Source organism: Lissotriton helveticus, chromosome 5_2 (genome assembly GCF_964261635.1).
Source record: "Lissotriton helveticus chromosome 5_2, aLisHel1.1, whole genome shotgun sequence".
In the NCBI taxonomy this organism is placed as follows: domain Eukaryota; kingdom Metazoa; phylum Chordata; class Amphibia; order Caudata; family Salamandridae; genus Lissotriton; species Lissotriton helveticus.
In genome coordinates, this window is record NC_136066.1 from 7,636,432 (window position 1) to 7,651,976 (window position 15,545).

Sequence of the window (15,545 nt, forward strand, 5' to 3'; positions counted from 1 at the left end):
TGTAATCCACCACACTTCACACTCTTTCCACATTGCAGTAATGTAACTTAACATGAAGTTTGTACCTCTGTCAGTTACAACCTCCTTAGGGAAGCCCACTCTGGAGAAAATTCCTAAGAGGGCCCTTGCCACCACAGGAGCGGTATTGGTCCTAAGGAGAATGGTCCATCACCCTAGTATGTGACTGTGCCCAGATGCTGTAAGAGGGTTCATGGGACCAATGATATCAATTCCAACACACTCATAGGGAACCCCAACCCCTGGTAGTGATATCAAGGGGGCCTTTGTGATGCCACCTGACTTGCCACTGGCTTGGCAGGTGGTACAGGAGCGACACAACTCCTTTGTGTCCTCAGACATGTGGGGCCAGTGAAAGTGAGGGACAAGCCTGTCCCAAGTCTTACTTTGCCCTTCGTGTCCTGCTAGGGGAATGTCATGTGCAAGGGTGAGCAGCAAACCTCTAAACGTCTGGGGTATCGTCTGGGGTGCAAGAACTGGTAGCCTGGATGTCCGCCAACTGCCTGAAACTCAATGGCAGTAAGACCGAGTTGCTTGTGGTGGGGGGAGGCCCATCTGTATGGTCGTCGGCATGGTGGCCACCCTGCCTAGGAGAGACACCTGTCCCCTGCCAGGAGGTAAGGAATCTTGGGGTATGGCTGGACGTTGACCTTGCCTTTGGCTCCCAGATTAGCCGAGTGGTGGGGACATGCTTCGGAGTTTTAAAAACTCTGAGGAAGGTCTTGGATCTCCTGCCCATTACAGCTCGTCGGACGCTGGTGCATGCTTTAGTCACCTCGCGCCTAGATTACAGCAATTTGCTGTATCTGGGGGCCACGGGAAAGGCTCTCAACCGCCTCCAGGTGCTGCAAAATGCTGCCGCTCGCCTTGTTTTGAGGCTTCCTAGAAGATCTTCCTCAAAGGCAGCGCTCCAGGCTTTGCACTGGCTCCCTGTCAGGAGCAGGGTGGAATTCAAGGCTCTAGCCACGTGTCACCGCATTCTGGGAGGCAAACCCCTGCCCCGTTACAGAGTCTGGTCACCAGGTATGAGCCTACAAGGAATCTGCGCTCCTCCTGCACAGGACTTCTGAAAATCCCTAAAATAAAGAAAGCGCGTATGGGGGGCAGGTCATTCAGATATTTGGCTGCGAAGCGGTGGAATGACTTGCCGCCAGAACTACGTTTGGAGCTTTCGGAATCCTTGTTCAGGCGGAAACTTAAGACTCATCTTTTCAGACGGTAGGCGACTGTGTTGGCTGCTTGGACTGCTTACCCTACTTACCATAGCGCGGGGACACGCCTATGGGCGTAAACCAGGCGCTTTATAAATCTCCCTAATAATAATAATAATAATAATAACCAACCTCCTGGTTGCACCAGGCCTGGGGTCCCTACCCTCTGAGTTCAGAAGTCCCTCGTCCCAGTAGATCCTATGGGACCCACTGGCATTCCAATCAGCCTCAGCAGCAGCTTGCTGTCTGAGGGGTTCAAGAGAGGGGCATGTCTGCTGTTCCAAACTCAGATCTGCTCTAGAAGGCCCCGCTGCCCCCAAGAACTCAACCTGATCAGGCTCAAGATAATCTGGGGTAGTTCCTTCACAGTGCCCAAGATCATCTCCCTCAAGAGACTGACTCTCAATCTGAGTCTGGGGGGTAGGCCCAGCCTTGCCACTTCTTCTTCTTGGAAGGCACCTGGTCCATGGTTCCAGGATCCAGGGCCTGTTCAGTGGACAGCTGTTTTGCTTGTGACCTGGTCACAGCAAACACACTTGAAGGGATGCCCAATATTTCTGCATGAGTCCTTAGCTCCACTTCAGCCCAGGCTGAAGTTTTCAAATCATTGCCCAACAAACAAACTTCAAAGAGGTCTGAAGATACCACAACATTTCTAGGTCCAGTTACCCCTCCCCATCAGTCCTGACATTGCTAGCATTGTTCACTTGGTACATACTGTCCACGTATAATCTGGTTCAGGAGACACAAGTTTCTCTGTCACCATTGTGACACTGGCCCCTGTGTTCCTGTAGGCCATGGCTTCTTGTCTATTGAGTAAATGTGGTTGTCTGTACTTGCCCAGGTTACTGGGACTGACAAGTCAGGTAGCAAGATCTATGCCACCATCACAGACTAGAACAGCCTGAGCTGGAGTTCTGACTAAGTTGGAACCCACCTCAGAACCCAAGGTTAACCCTACTACTCCCTTGTTTCCTGTACTACCACTTGTGCCTGAGCTAGGAGGCGCAGTTGCCTTAGGGGCAGTGGTAGCAGGAGTATTTTCCTTGGCTTTTGGACAATCAGCATCTTTTGTCCAATGGGGTTTCACCTTACAAAAGTAACACCAAGGTTTCTATTTGCCTTTCTTGTTGGATTGTGACTCCCCCCACCAGATGCAGGTTTTTGGGGTCCTTGAGAAGACTCTTTCTTGTCTTTGCCCTTGACCTTACTCTTATTCTGAGTTTTTGAAGAATCTTGCTTCTTCTGGTCACCACTGTTGTTCTTGTTTTTCTGCTTCACCCTGGTTCTGACCCACTTATCTGCCTTCTTTCCCAATTCTTGGGGAGAAGTCAGATCTGAGTCCACCAGGTACTGATGCAAAAGTGGGTTCTTACAATTATTAAGGATCTGCTCCCTCATAATCACATTATACAATCCTTGGTAGTCTTTACTGCCAAAGTAACCAACTTTCTAGAGCCTTAATAGCACTAGCCACAAAGTCTACCCAGTCCTGGGTCTGTGCTTTCTGGGTGTCTCTCAACTTAATCCTGTATTGTTCAGTGGGTAGGCCAAACCCATCAATGAGAGCTCTTTTCAAAACCGAGTAATTATCAGCATCCTCTTCTCTTACAGTGAGGAACTTTTCTCTACCTTTGTCAGCAAAGGAGAGCCACACGATAGCTGCCCACTGCTCTTTAAGGACCCTCTGTACTTTACAGGCCCTTTCTAAAGCAGTTATCCCTTTGTGGATGTCTTCTGCAACATGGTTGGGAGGGACAATCTTGCTCAGGTTCCTATGTTCAAAGGAATGTTCCTTAACTCCAGGGACACTGTTGCTACCACCATTGGACCCTTGTCCCAACGTTTTCCTATCTCTCTGGGCTTCTAGGGACTCTCTGCCAATGGCCAACTGCTCTCGCCTGAGCCTAAGCCTTGCTTTCTCAAGCTCAAGAAGTTGGTACTCCTATCAAAAGAGTTTCTCCTTATCTGAGGAATGGGGGCCCCTGCTGGCTGTTCTGAGCCATTGGATTCTGCAGAGGAGGATCTGGACCTCCTTAGCCTGCTCTGCACCTTTCCAGGGGGATCGAAGGTGGCAGTCTCTAAGCCCCCTGTGTTCTCTGGAATGTCCGAATTGTCCAGGTGGGAGTCATCAGGCTCCGCCTGGTCAGGGATAGATTCTAGGTCAATGAGGGGTCCCCCTCCTGGCCTATCTTCTGCCCCTGCCCCACCCACTCTTTCCTGTTCATTTGCCCCTGAGGATTTCCTGAGGTCATCTAACAGTAACACTTCTAAGAGGCATTGAGTGTTGGCTTCTTTCCCTGCCTTCAACTTTCTAGAGGCACACAGGGCGTTCGGTTCTTGGAACGAAAGTTCACTGTATCTAGTAGGCAGAGAGCCACTGGCATCTCCTTTGGAAGCCATACTAAGTGAGGTGTGGTGTTGCACCAACCTAACCTAGTGGGAACTAAACTCCCTTAGGTTGGAGAACGGGTGGGCTAGACCCTTGATTTACCCAACCCCAAGTTCAGTAGAACTTACTTATTCTAAGCTTATATTATATGTGCCTAGCAGTTGTGATGGATTTTCAATTAATCAATACAAAGATGTATCTGGTAAAACAATGCAAGCGTGAATCCCAGCTGCTGTACACCAATCTGAGAAGCTGGCCTGGTATATAATGCATACTAATGTAAGTGGGCACCCTGCACCAGTCCAGACAACCCTTATGGTGATTTAAGAGGTCTTAGACAACTTTCGAAAGCTATCAAAGTGGTAGCTGTGGAGAGTAACCTTCAGGCTTAGTCTCGAAGGAGTGCAAAGAAGTTTGTTTCACCATTATGTAATCTTATAGTATAGATTAAGTGAAAAAGAACCACACACAGTATTTATAAAAATATATATTTATTATATAATACTCTCTAGTACATTCCAATATCTCCTACACGGAGATAAATACAATGCACACAATACTTTAACAAAGAAACACAGTAAATACACAGTGGCCCCGGGGGTACCGAACCATCTACTAAGAAAGTGGTATAAGAACCCCGGCTCGAGTCAAGACAGTGTTGAGAGGATGTAGAAGTGCTGGGACCCCAAGGAAACACTGAGGCGAGTAGATAGGGAGCCCACGGAGAACATGTGCAGTGGGGAAACACAACCACGTCCTCCGTACAACTCAATGTGCAGGTCGTGGTTGAACTTATAAAGATTAAGGACCCTTCCCAGTGGACCCTGAAGAAACCCAGTGGAAGACAGAAGGTTGGAGAACCACCCCACCCGTGGATACCCCAGTATCCACGTTACCTACACCAGGGAAACCGGGTGCATACATGTGAAGTGGTGTCGGAAACCGCTGTATAACCCAATGGGGGACTTCAGGAAAGTGCTACTGCTGGAAGAGGAGAGAGTGTTCGTGGGAATCCAAACATGGATTCTTGAAGATTCTTGAAGAGGAGTACCTGAAGGCAGAGGGGACTTAGTCTATACCACTCATGAGTGACCAGGAAACTTGGAAGACAAATACACACCGATGTTGGTGCTTCAGGGGAGATGACGATGACCTTGACTCTACAGCTCTGAGCACCAGGCGATGCTGAGGGAGACCAGGACCCAAGTACGAGCTGTCCCACGCAGGATGTCGGGTGCTGAGGGGGTCGATGTCCATCGGGAGCACCAGCAAGCCTTGGCAAAGGCAAGCCACACAGGAATCAGAGAAGGAGCAATGTCGGGACCAGCAAGGCCCTGGGGACTCACCAAAGGCAGGGTAGTTAGGTCAAGCCAGAGCAATCAGGGGAGCCCAAAAGTAACAAGTGTGACCCTCAAGTGGACCAACAGGCTGGAGGCGCTGGAGTCCTGAGAGGACCTTAAGCAGCTCACCAAAAGATGCAGGCCACGATGCACACGATGCAATGTGGCTGAAGATTCTGGTCACTGGAGGGGCTCAAGGTTGGGGCTACTTGGAGCCCACTAATCGTCTTGCAAAGAAGCCAATAAGCCTTTGCAACTGCAAGTTGGACGCTGTGCACAGGGGTTCGAATATTGCAACCCACACGATGGCTACTGGCCTCAAACTTGGGGAGGGGGCAGGGCAGGCCTCAGAAGCTGTGGAAAATCACCATCTGTGTTGGAGAGCCCACGGAGTCCGGAGGAGCTCAGGATCTGCAGACCGGTCGACTTAGTTGCGGTGCCTGTGAATGTAGGGGAGTGACTCCTTCACTCCAAGGGAGATTACTTCAGGTATTTTTGATACTTCACAGGCCTTGGAAGGTTCCTGTATGATGCACATGCACAGATGAAGCAGCAGACTGGAAGGGAAACGAAGTCAGGCCCAAACGAAGTCCAGAGTGCCCAGGCGGTAGAAGTGCAGGGGTGTCTGATCTGAATCTTATTCCACGACGAATCTAGGGATCTACACCCAGGCAGACCCTTAAGTACTCTAGGGAAAGGGTTGGGAAGATCCAGGGGACTCTCCCAGGGGAGGGTTTGAACGGGGGGGTTACTCCATTGTCCTTTGTCTAGTTTTACGCCAGAGTGGGAGCCAACGGCTCCCAGAACTGGTTTAAACTGGACTATGCACAGGGACACCAAGTGTGCTCCTCATGCAGAATTTCTGGCGCTGGCAAGCACACCCACCCGGTCCCAATACACCTCCCTGTGACAGGATGCCTATTGTTCCACCTTCCTCTGCTCGAGCTTGGCTCAGCAGCAGGAGGGCAGAAATGTGTCTCTGGTTGGCAGCAACCATTTTGTGCTGTCTGGATCTAGAAGACTGGTACCGGATGTAGGAGAGTAGGATCTGCTTACTATGGTTACCCCCACTTTTTGGTGATGTTTCACTGTTTTTCGACTTTAGTCTGGCTGGGGCCCTGCTAACCAGGACCCAAGCCTAGCACCTTCCTCCTAAAATTATTGAATGTACTTTAAGTACACCACAGATTGGATTCTGGGGTACCCTTATAAGTCCCTAGTATATGCTGTCCTATATATCCAGGGCATAGGTACCCCAGAGGCATCTCAGGGGCTGCAGCATGAGAGACCATTCAAAATGACACATCAGGTCTGTTACAGCAGCCTGTGTAAGGTGGTGTGTGCACTCCTTACTCGGATATAGGTTCCCTATATATACCTTATATCACTGCACACATAAACCTATCAGTCACCCCTATGGCAGGCCTTATCAATTCTAAAGGCAGGGTGCTGGGTTTTGTTTGAGAGGGTGCCCATGCATGAGCAGAGCCCCTCTGCAGCCTTCAGAATCTATTACCCGGGGTTGTTCTGTGATGCAGCCAAACCATATACTCTTAAGTGCATTATAACCTTGTGATAAATGCTCACTTTGAAATGGCTGCAAGGAAACATGTCATGTTTGATGTCAAACACCTTGGAATCATATCTCCTCGCCGGTACTGGTGGGGAAGGTATGATTCCACCCTCCTAGAAGGAGAAATGTGACTGCACCTATACACCTGGTACCAGCTTAACAGACCACTGGCATCACAAGATGGATGCTACCAGACATAAGTCTGCCCTCCTGCTGCTGGACGAAACTCCGGCAGGGGAGGCTGGACAATAGGTTTCCTGTCACAGGGAGGTGTGACCACCTCCCAGACAGGCTTTAGTGTATTGGGGCTGGGTGGGTGCACTCTGAGAGTGCTTTGATGTCTGCACTGGGGGCCCATTTGGTGTCCCTGTGCATAGTCCAGCTCAAACCGGTTGCATGGGTGCTCAGCTCCTGCTCTGGCGCGAAACTGGACAAAGGATATGGGTGTAGTCACCTCTCTGTCCTGACCCTCCCATAGGTGGGTCCCCTGAGTTTGTCCCACCCCTTCCTTGGGTATAAAGTAGGAACCCCTGACTACAGGACTTTAGATTTACCTGGACGAAACTCTGCTACAGAATCCCAGAACTTCAACTATCTACACTTCGTTGGATGACCGAAAATCTCCCTTGCAGTAAAGGAGTTACTCCCCTGCACGGCAGGCACCAAAGACGCATCTGCCCGGTTTGCAACTACGCAGCTCCTGAAGGACTCCGAAGACTTTTCAACAAAGGAGGTGGGTGTCCAAGCTTCTCCGAGGCCAATCCATGCTCTCAGCAAACCTGAGATCCAAAGGCCTTGTGGGGACCGTGCAACCCGAACCCCTGGACACTGTGCACATTTGCAGCAGCATATGCTTCTTCGCAATCCCTGAGGCTGTGCTTTGGGCTACTTGTAGTCCAGACCCCGAGCAGTGATTCCACTGAAGATTACTGGCCTACACACCACAAGTGACACGTGGGCTGGTATTTAGTGATTCCTCTCGAGGCCCCTTCGCGATCCCTTGTTCGTGGACTTGTGGGGCCCTGAGAAGGGTACTGTAACTTTCAACGGGTTTACCTGGTTGCTCCAGATGTGCCCTGACTCTCCAATGCTTGGGGAGTCACCAGGGACCTTGTTGGTCCATCCCGAAGCCCGAACCCTTTTTACTCTCACCGCCTGGGTTTCAGTTGCCAAGGCTTGTTGGTCTCCAATTTGGACACCGACCCCCCAGCACTCGACATGCTTTGTGGGACAGCTCGCCTGCAGACTCTGGTCATCGTCGGCATCTCCTGGTCCCCGCGGCAGTGGAGTCAAGCTTCCCCTCATCTCATCGCACCTGAAACACCCGACATTGGTGGGCATTGGTCTACCGTGCCCCTGGTCACCCTGAAGTGACCCAGACTCTGTCCCCTCTGCATTCAGGTTCTTCACATCCTCGATCCAGGCTTGGATCACACCGGACACTTTTCCTTTCCACAGCAGCAGCACTTTGCAGGAACTCGCCATTGAAAACAGTGTCGATTCCCGACACCATTTGGCACCTATGCACCCCGCTTCCCTGGGTGAGGTAACTCGAGTACTCCGGTGCTCACATAGGTGCTGACCTTGTAACCTTCTAAGTCTAAAAGGGTCTGCTCCAAGTCCTCTCCGAAGTGTCCCTAATCTTTAAAATTCCAACTGCGACTTTCCCATAGGATTGTACGGAGCTCGCGGCTGTGTTCTCACACTGCACGCATCCCCCGTGGGTCCCATGTGTCACTACCTTGGGTGGTTCCTTGGGGTCTCAGCAGTTCTACGTGCTATAGGCACTGTATCTAGTCAAGTCGTGGTTCTTATACCACTTTCTTAATATATGGTTTGGCCTCCCCCTGGGGCCCATTGTATGTTGTGCTATTTGCTTACGTTCTAGTGTGTGGATATTGTGTATCTTGCTCTCTAATATCATAAAGAGGTTAGTAGAGTGTTTAGTAATAAATTCATATATTTTATATATACCTTGTGTGGTTCTCCTTTCATTTGGTCATTCAGGAGGTTCTGATCTGGTAAAACAAGCTGCTTTACATTCCTTCAAGACTTAGCCGGAAGGCTGCTCTCCATAGATACCACTAGGATAGCTTTCAATAAAGGATGTCTAAAACCTATTCATCAATAAGGGTTGTTTGGACTGGTGCAAGGTGCCCACTGTAACTAGTGGACAGCATATACCTGGCCAGCTTCTCACATTGGTGTGCAGCGGTTGGATTCAAGCTTGCTATTGCTTTACCAGATAATCTCATTGAGTGACTAACTAAAAACCACTATAGGTACGTAACAAGTCTAGAATAAAGTAAGTTCTACTGAACTTAGAGTTGGGTATGTCAAGGGTCTAGCATACCCTTTCTCCAACTCAAGAGAGAGTTTAGTAGTCCCACTAGGTTAGGTAGATGCCTACACCACATAACACTTGTATGTCTTCAAAGGCTGAAGCCAGTGGCTCCATGCTAAGTATGACCATGTCCCATTTCAGGAACTGAGAAACACGTGTGCATCTAGGAAATTGAAGACAGGGGAAAAACCCTAGGGCTCAACGCCTCATAGAGGTATTGCTTTTAGACGATCTCAGAAAGACCCCAGGGTCTGACGAGGCAGGCAAGTTGGGTGGGGCAGCAAAAGAGGAAAGGCCAGAAGCTAGACTCTGAAGCTGACCAGGAGCATCATAATGGTTCTAACCTGGACAATCTAACCCTTCCTGTGGAAGAAGACCCCAGAGGCCCTCTCTTCACTCCACCAAGAAGAGTTAACAGTGTGCCTAGAAGGTCCAGATCTCCTACTCAGGAATCTAATCATTCTGGTACATCAGTAGGAACATCTGTCTCCCATAGGACCTCAGCTTCTCACAGGAGAGAGTCCTCCTATGATAGAACGTGCAGACTGCTTGAGTTTGAAAAAGCTAAGCTTAGGATCAAGAGAGAGCCGTTGGCCTTAGAAAGGGAACCACTGGAGCTCCAGAGAGCTTCAAATCGTTGGGACTAGAGTCCCATGGTGGCAGCACCAGTGACCCTAGAGGAAGAGAACATACTCATGACCATAGAAACCTGAACAGGATTGTCTCTCCCTACCAGAGAGGGGACGACATCCACAAATGGATACCTGCACTTCAGAGGGCCTGTAAATGACAGAGGGTCCCTCAGGAGCAGTGGGCAGCAATCTCGTGGCTCTCATTTGCAGACAAAGGTAGAGACAAGCTCCTCACTGTTAAAGAAGAGGATGCTGATGATTACAAAGTCTTGAAGACTGCTCTGAAAGATGGGTTTGGCTTAACCACTGAATAATACAGGATTAGGTTTAGAGACTCCCAAAAGGCACAGACTCAAGACTGAGTTGACTTTGTAGATTGTGCAACTAAGGCTCTGGAGGGCTGGTCACTTGGCAGCAAAGTGTGTGATTTTATAGGATTGTACAATTTAATTATGAGGGAGCAAATCCTTAATAATTGTCTAAATCAGTTGTTGCATCAGCACCGGGTGGACTCTGATCTGACATCTCCCCATGAATTGGACCAGAAGGCAGACACATGGGTCAGAACCAGGGTGAAGCAGAAGGTACAGAACCAAGGTGGTGACTCCAAGAAGCCATATTCTAAAAACTCTGATAAGGGTGGGGAAAAGAGTAAAGACCATAAGTCTTCTCAAGGGCCCCAAAATCTGCATCTGATGGGGAGTCACACTCAAACAAGGGAAAAGGCAAGAAGAAACCATGGTGTAAAATCTGTAAACAGAAAACCCATTGGACAAGTGACTGTGACAAGTCCAAGGACTCAAATTCACCTTCCACTTCCACTACACCTAAGGCAACTATTCCCCCCAGTTCAGCTCCAAGTGGTAGTTCTCAGAATAAGGGTGTGGTAGGGTTAACCCTGGGATCTGGGGTGGATTCTGGCCTAGTCAGAGTTCCTACTCAGGCTGTACTGATCTGTGATGGGGGCATATTGCCTCCTTATTTGTAAGTCCCAGTAACTTGGGCAAATACAGACAGTAGCATTTGATCAATGGAATAGAGGCCTTGGCATTCAGGGACACAGGGGCAAGTGTCACCATGGTGACAAAATACCTTGTGGCTCCTAGACAAATCATACTTGGTGAGATGTACCAAATGAGCAATGCTAGTAATGTCAGGACAGTCCATTCCTTGGCAGTAGTTAATTTTACCTAGGTAACTGGCCCTAAGAAGGTTATGGTAAGTGCAGACCTTGAATTCAGTTGAATGCTTGTTGGGCAATGATTTAGAAACGTCAGCTTGGGCTGAAGTGGATCTCAGGACTCATGCAGAAATGTTGGGAATCCCTTTAGATGTGTTTGCTATGACCAGGTTACAGGCAAAGATGTCTAACACTGAACAGGTCTTGGATCCTGGAAAAATGGACCAGGTGCCACCCAAGAGGAGGAGCAGTAGGGGTAAAGCAGTGTCTTCCCCCCTGACTCAGAGAACAGATTAGTCTCTTGAGAGAGATGATCCCAGTCCTGAAGAAGGAACTGTCCCAGATGAGCTTGAGCCTGATCAGGTTGATTTCTTAGGGACAGGGGGCCCTTCCAGGGCAGATCTGAGCCAGAAGCAGCTGAGCTGCCCTTCTCTTGAACCCCTCAGACAACAAGCTGTTGCTGAGGCTGCCGGGAGTGCTAGTGGGTCCCATAGAATCTACTGGGATGATGGACTCCTTTACTTAGAGAGTAGAGACCCCAAGCCTGGTGCCACCAGGAGGTTGGGTATACCTCTGAAGTTTAGAGGCTTCCTATTGACACTTGCACATGACATCCCTTTAGCAGGTCACCTGAGCCAGAACAAGACTTGGGACAGAATTGTCCCTCACTTTCATTGGCCTCACATGCCTGAAGACACAAAGGAGTTTTGTCGCTCCTGTGTCACCTGTCAAGCCAGTGGTAAGGCAGGTGGTACAACAAAGGCCCCCCTGACACCACTACCTGTGGTGGGGGTTCCCTTTGAGAGTGTTGGAATTGATATAGTTGGTCTCATGGATCCTCAGACAGCACAGATGTATCCTGGTGGTGGTGGACCATGCCACTAGGTACCCAGAGGCAATTACCCTTAGGACCACTGCAGCACCTGTGGTGGCATTGGCCCACCTGGGAATATTCTCCAGAGTGGGATTCCCTAAGAAGGTAGTTTCAGACAGGGGTGCAAACTTCATGTCTAGTTACTTGACTGCTATGTGGAAGGAGTATGGAGTAAATTATACATTTTCCACCCCCTATCACTCACAATGCAATGGGTTAGTTGAAAGGTTCAACAAAACCTTCAAGGGCATGATTAAAGGTCTCCCAGAAAGCTTAGGCGCAGATGGGATATACTTTTGCCCTGCCTTCTATTTGCCCACAGAGAGGTTCCACAGAAGGGGGTTGGTTACAGCTTATTTGAACTTCTGTTTAGACATCCAGTTAGGGGTCCACTGTGTCTAGTGAAGGAAGGATGGGAGTTACCCCTCAAACCACCTTAACAGGATATTGTGGACTATATACTTAGTCTCTGCTCCAGGATGGCTGAGTACATGAAGAAGGCAACTAAAAACCTTGAGGCTATCCAGGAATTACAGAAGGCCTGGCTTGACCAAAAGGCTGTGCTGACTGTTTACCAGCCAGGGCAAAAAGTATGGGTGTTGGAGCCTGTGGCTCCAGCAGCCCTCAAAGACAAGTGGAGTGGCCCTCATACCATAATTGAGCAGAAGGGAGAGGTTACCTATCTGGTGGACCTAGGAACTCCAAGGAGCCCCATAGGGTGCTTCATGTCAACAGGCTCAAACCATATGTTGACAGGGCGGACATGGGCTTGCTCATGGCTACTGATGAGGGGTAGGAGGAAGAGAGTGATCCACTCCCTGACCTGCTCTCACAGAACCCTGATGATGGGTCAGTAGATGGTGTAGCCTTGGCAGGTAGCCCCACTGACCAGCAGCAAACTGATTGCAGAAAAGTTCTCAATCGGTACAGACATATGTTTTCAGTGACTCCAAGTCACAGTACCTGGTGCACTCATGAAATGGACACTGGGGACAGTCTGCCTGTTAAAAATAAAATTTACAGGCAACCTGACCATGTCAGGGACTGTATCAGGACTGAAGTCCAGAAGATGTTGGAATTGGGAGTGATTGAACCCGCAGATAGCCCCTGGGCTAGTCCAATAGTCTTAGTCCCCAAACCTCACACCAAAGATGGCAAGAGAGAAATTAGGTTGACTACAGGGATCTCAATGCAGTCACTAGGATAGATGCTCATCCCATTCCAAGGGCAGATGAGCTTATAGATACTTTGGACTCAGATAAGTTTCTGTGCACATTTGACCTGACAGCTGGCTACTGATAGGTCAGACACCAGCTGATGATGCAAACCCAAAGACAGTATTTTCTACCCCTAGTGGGCTTGTGGGTGAACTTGCCCCCTGAACGGAGTCCCAGGACTATTGGACTCCCACTGCCTTCACAACAGCTGCTGGAAATTGCCAAAGTCCCCGTGCCGCTGGAGACGCGATCTAAGTGCGCCTCGAAGACCTGACCGCTGGGAAGTCCCGTGCCAGTTGCCGCCCCGAACAGTATGACTCCGCTCCCTCTACAAGCTGTAGTTCGCGCCTTAAGGATAAGGACCGCACCGCACACTGCTTCACCCTCCCCTGTTTGAGCCGCACTGCTCGCGGTACCCCTGTCGCTGGCGTTCAAGTTCCGAGCACCCCGCAAGGTTGAGTACGCTCGCAGCATACCCGCCGCCCCGAACCGTGCTATTCAGGACTGAAAAGCACCCCCGCTCTTGAAGGCATGGCTCACACATTGCATCGTAAACGTGAACGCATCCAGACCAGGACCGTCCCCGTGGCCCCCGCTCTACGCCTCGCACAGAGACGCCGCAACGAGCCGGGGCTCGCACTGAAGTGGGGCCGACAACGCTCCTGGTTTGCCTTCCATTTTGCCCGCATCGTCCGAGCCAGACTCCTCACACCTAAGGTACTGTAAAACGACTCACACCCCAGTGTAGTACGCATCGGACCGGAGTGTCTGCAGTGCCAGTTAAACCTATTAGACACTTTTGCCAACATCGTGAGAGTCGAACAGAGTGCGCGAAGCGCACAGAACAAGAAAGTACGCATTTTAAAAGAACTCTTGAATAGTACTGTGGCCATTTTATTGCCGTTATTGGATCTTGTACTAAGCCTTTCTATAAAAGATACTTATTTTTATACAACAGTTGGTGTAGTGTTCATGTGTGGTGTTGTCACTGAGTCACTGTATGTGTTCACAAATGCTTAACCTATAACGCTCTGAGATAAGCCTTGTCTGCTCGCGCCACACTACCTAGAGTGTGAGCAGGGGTTATTTTAGAGGGTAATCCCCTTGTCCTGACTAGAGGAGAGGGTCCCTGCTTGTCACAAGTACTTACCTGTGCCAACCAGAGACCCCCAAATCTAACACACATGTGTTCCCATGTGGAGGAGCCGGACTCTCTGCTCCCCTGAAGGTCTGTGGGAGCTGGTACTGCTGGGGTTATTGTATTGTATTGTATGTGAGACTTCTATAGCGCACTGTCACCCCATTGGTATCCTGGCACTTTAGATTACTCAGTAGACGCTATGTGTGGTACATTGTCATAGGGGAGATGGCTGGAGTCCCAGACCCTGGCTTCACCCAGTGTATTCTCCAAGGCTGGCAGTTCCAGGTGGGGAGAGTCTGCAATGATCAATGATGGTGGGCCACCATCCATGGCCAGTGTCCACATTCGAGGTGCTGCACTCAGCTCGAGTCCAGCTCTGCGGAATGCCCAGGCCAGATTGAGGAAGTTCTTACCTCTAGGTGAAGCGAGGTAAGAGACAGCTGGACTGCAGTTATTCTTATAGATGTTTTTTAGGTCTCACCTAGTGATGCAGCACAGCTGCTCGCTAGCGAGATCTATTGTCGCCGACTTGACTTTGGAAGGGGGAGAGGAGATGTGTACTTTCTCAGACCGGCGATGTGCACGCTCACGGCATGTGTATCAGCTTGCTCCAGGACAGCACATGGGCATGTGCACGGCGTGTCTTTCAGCTTGCGCCTGGAGCTTGCCCCCAGACGAGCACGCGCAGGCGTCTCTAAACTTTCAAGCGCTCAAACCCACCATGCGCTCCCCTGGACAGCCCCATCGACCAGAGTTGGCAGCGGGTTGGAGCTTTGTTCACGGCTGAGGAGAAGGGCTGTTTCTCACTCAGGAGGGACTCCGCTGGCTCCCTGTCCCTGCCGGCATCCTCTCAATGCGCTAGACATTCCAGTGGCCCCTTTGTTCATCAGCCTCCAGCGCCCGCTGAGCGCGTAATGCCGACAGCTTGTTCAAACATAGCGCCCTGTACGCTTCTCTTCCTCCCTTAAGCTGTTTGCAACCCTACACGATGGTCCCGCCCCTCCTCATGCCACTACTTATAAGAAGCTAACGCCTTCAGCTCAGCTGTACTGGCACAGGTAGGCGGCGAGCATTGGAGCAGCCCCCGTATTTTTGCAGTTTCCGTCAGTGCATGCAGATATATAATACAGCCAGTAACATTACAGCTACAGCAAGCTAGAACCTATACCTCTCCCTAAACGAGAAAATACCATTCAGGCTGCCCACATCTTGCTGATCTTTGTCACAGACTCACTGTCCCCAGCTTGGCCGCCACTTTACTCGTCTCGCTCCTCTGGTCCTGTCTCCTCGCCTCACCTCCCTCCCACTGACTCGGCTCTCTCCCACCTCTGCTGGCAAGTCACTTCCGTAGCTTTCGCTTTCTGTTTGCAAACTAAAATGCATTTCTCCATTTACAACTCAACTCCCATTTGCATATTTAGTGTTGTGATTTATATAAGCCCTAGAGATATATGTGAGCCGTTCAGCTTTCTAGAAAAGGAGCTCAGAATCCAGAACATACACGTCTAGGAGAACAATTGTCTGATACTTATAGTGATGTCTTGATTTAAGAATCTCGACAATCTGGGAACAGACAGACCATACTAAGAATGTAGCGACAAAGGTGCATCGGTCTTTGCCAAA